Below are 4,247 nucleotides of genomic sequence, written 5' to 3'. Positions count from 1 at the left end.
CATATTAAAAGAAATTTGCCATTCAATTTTCCCATTCAGTCCCACAGGTTCAAGAGTGCCTAATTTGTAAATCCAGCTTTCTTCTAGCTGCAACAATCCCTTTCTCCTATCACCTCCTCTCTTATGCAGCGCTATCCAACCTAGCACATTACAGTTCAAAGAGGAAAATTCATGAGTCAATTGTTTACAATGAATAGCCAAGCAGCTATCTTTTTGCATTACAATTCTACTCTTATGCTCCAACATTCTTGTTTAAAAAGTGTGATGTCTGCCCCACATATAATTTATCACAGGGACATTGGATGCAATAGACTACAAATGAAGTAAGACAGTATTAGTATATAACTTGTATACTTTACCATCTGTGGGTTTGTAAATTCAGTTCTAATCATAGTAATCGGACAGCTTGAACAGGATGAACAGTGTGTCCAGTCCCCAGGATAACACAGTGCCTTTGTCTATTAAAAATATCCAAGGGGCTTAAGCGTTCTTTTAAATTCTTCCCTCTACTGAAAGCCCACGAAACCTGCTATCCAAAAAAACCGAGAAGAGTCGTAATGATCCATCACCATCTAACTGAAAAGTACAAGGACGCTGCTTGTGAGGCCACTGTTTGAAGTTTCGGCAGCCATTTTCAAGAAGAGGAGACAGGGAGCAGGTCAATAGCAGTGGGCAGGAAAGAGTGGGGTTCTGCCACGAAGAGGCCATTGGACCACCAGGGTGCCCATATTCTGTCCCATTTTGTTGAGTTTGGTATTATTGATACACTTGCATCCAAGAGGACTAATTGAATGATGCTATCAAACAGTTTTAATAGTACCTTTATTGGGGAGGAGGGTTTACTTTTCCAGATATCTCTCTCTGCTGCCTCTAGGGCTCTTCACTTGTGTATATGAGAAGACTAGTCCTGACTTGTCCCTTTCATGTACATGTCCTCTATAGTATTTATTTATTTATTTATTTAAAAAAATTGTAGCCCACGCAACTACCATTCTGAGTGGGGGACAATTTTCACTCATAATCATACATTTACATGTCACAAAACTCATAACACAGACAATCTTCTAAAACATCACAAAAATAGCAATTACTGATAACAAACAGTGCAAAAGAAAATGCTCATTAGCAAGAACTATAAAATGCTCGCTGAAACATAAGTCTTTAGGAAACTATCCAGACTTTTTTTAAACACTGCTAAGCTAACTGTTTTTACCACATTCTCTGGAAATGAATTCCAGAGTTTAATTACATGTTGAGTGAAGAATCTTTTTCTCCAGTTTGTTTTAGCTTCATTGCTTGCCCCCTAGTCTTAGTATTTTTGGAAAGAGTAAAGTAGGGATTTGCATGGAAAACAAATAATTTTTATTCACCAGTAATGGTACTTGAAATTTAACAAAGAAATTATTTTTTTCCTGTATTCTTTCCTTTTCGTTCTGCAAGTTCACAAATTTGTGGGGGGATTTTGTGCATGAAAATTGACTGTATAAGCATTAATTCTTGCATCAAACTATGTGACCCTTCTACCAAGCTACGGTAAAATGATTAGCTACTATGGTTTAATGCAGGATTTTACTACGTGGTTGCTGCATCTTTTAATATGGCACCTATTGGGGGCGTTCCCACTCTTTTCTATTGCAGGTTATGTGTTAACATTCAGATTCACATGCGATACTGCTTCTGGATAACATGGAATCACTTGGGGCCCCTTTTACAATTCAGCAGTATCTGTACTGCCGCTTTGCTGCACGCCAATCTGGCTCTACCACCAGGTTACTGCAGGAGCTTGGTGGTAATGCCTACCCCCAACATGCACTATTTCCAGCGCTGAAAAAATATTTTTATTTTTTAGCACCGGGGGGTTTACCTTGCAGTAATCGGAATGCCCCATGTGCTGCCCAGTTACCGCTGAGTTAGTGCAGGAGAACTTACTGTTTCCTAAATTAAACTCTGGAATTCGTTGCCAGAGAATGTGGTAAAGATGGTTAGCTTAGTGGAGTTTTAAAAAAGTTTGGACGGCTTCCTAAAGGAAAAGTCCATAGATCGTTATTAAATGGACTTGGGGAAAATCCACTATTTCTGGGATAAGCAGTATAAAATGTTTTGTACATTTTTGGGATCTTGCCGGGTATTTGTGACCTGGATTGGCCACTGTTGGAAACAGGATGCTGGGCTCGATGGACCTTTGGTCGTTCCCAGTATGGCAATATTTACGTACTTATGTACTAAATAGGTGGTGGTAAGGGTTCCCATGGGAAATTGCCGCCCAACAAGTGATTCACTTACCACATGGCCATTTCCTGTTTCAAAAAATAAAAGCCCTTTACCCGCTGTGGTAACAGGGGTCTCGGCACGTGGCAAATCCACACGCTGATGCTACAGCAAGGCCCATTTTACCGCAGTTTTGTAAAATGGGCACTTAGTGCCTCCTATTTTGGAGGCAGTAAGTGGTCCCATGCTAAGTCCATGTTCAGCACTTAGGGATAGATTCAGTAAATAGCGTTCAAAAATCGGTACCGAAAAAAAAAACCGATGCTCAATGCTATTCAATAATGGGCACTCAAAGATGAGCACTCATTATAGAATAGAATTGAGGGCTAATTTTTGCGCCCAAATTTGGGGGCCAGGACTTACGCCTGCTGAAACCAGGTATAATTTCCAATCCCTTGTATTCTATAACACTGCACACAAATTTTAGGAATGCCCCTGATCTACCCGTGCATCTCCCATGTCCATGCCCCCTTTTGGGTTGCACACTATGGGATTTGGGTGCTCATTGTTCTAGAACAGCGCATAGCAAAATGTGCCTATTAGTGCCAATCAGCACCCAATTATTGCCCACTAATTGGCTCATTAGTCAATTTAATTGGGTGCACATATTTTTGATCGGGGCCCAATCTTGATGCCATATGATTGCTTGGTTTTTCGTAAATTTTTGACAAATTTCTGTCAGTTGATCCTGTGCCTAATCTTCCCCCTTCCAGTCTCTCCATTATGCTTTATTATTGAATTCTTTATTTATTTATGATTCTTTCCTTATATTTAAGTGTGGGTTTATGTATTTGGTTTCATATTTTGTAATAACTTCTTTTTAGCTTGTTAGCCATATTGAACTTGAAATTGTATGGGAAAATGTGGGGTATAAATGTCATAAATAAAGAAATATGTAAGTGTAATGCATTAAGTGCTAAATGCTATCCACAAGCACTCTCTACCCATGCCATGACCCCTGACAAAAAACACTCATGCCCCATGATCAGAAGCAAACATGGCTGCTGGAAACTATTAGCACCTTACTAGCACCCACATTTTCTCCTGCCCCATGATCAAAGCCAGCGAGTGCATGAAACAATTAGCTTATTGGCTCTGACTGCAAGTAGCATGCAAATGCATACAAAACAGGGAATTAATATTCCTCTCCAATGCTCAACGGGCAGCATGCCAAACATTGATGCTGCTCCCGCGGCAAATTCTACGCCAGCTCAGAACTGGCGTTACGGTTTGTGAGGCACTGGGGAGGAATGGGGAGCCCTGACCAGAATGCATTTGCATGCTTACATGCTCCCCCCCTTCTGGACCCGGATGTAGGGACTGGAGGTCTGGTGTTCTTTCAGCCCCTTTAACCCCCCCCTCCCCCAGGACAAATATCCTTGGTGGCCCAGTGGCCTTATCCCTCCCCCCACCTCATAGACATGAGGGAATGGAGGTCCAGTGGACTTCTAGCCCCCACTAACCCTCAACACCAAAAAACTGTCCCTGGTGACCCAGTTGGCAACCCTACTCCCACCCCACCCGCCCTCGTGACCTAATGCCCCAACCCCCCATCATTAGAAGGGAGGAGGGAGTAGCACTCTCTTCTCTTGGGGTGCCGCCTTCAAAATGGCAGCACCCTGCCCTGCCCTGTGATGCATTGGGCAGGGCTTCAATACCATATACTGCAAAGCGTCCTTAAGACTGCAAAGCCCCCTTAGTGCAGCTCTGTGTTAATGGTTGCCACATAGTAAAATATGTGTTAAGTGCTACTGTGGTTTAGTAAGAGGGCCCCTTTGTTAAGCCAATTTTGTTTGCATCTTTTATAAGGCACCTAATTGTAGAGTTCCCGCCATATGTGGTAATTCTATAATCCAGTTGCCTGTATTTATGCACACATAAATTTGGGTGCATCAATTACCCTATTCTATAACATTGTGCCTAATTTCTGGGAATGCCCCTGACCCACCCATGCTCCTCCCATGGCTATGCCTCCTTTT

This window comes from Microcaecilia unicolor, chromosome 5 (assembly GCF_901765095.1).
Source record: "Microcaecilia unicolor chromosome 5, aMicUni1.1, whole genome shotgun sequence".
NCBI lineage: Eukaryota > Metazoa > Chordata > Amphibia > Gymnophiona > Siphonopidae > Microcaecilia > Microcaecilia unicolor.
This window is presented reverse-complemented; position numbering follows the sequence as displayed.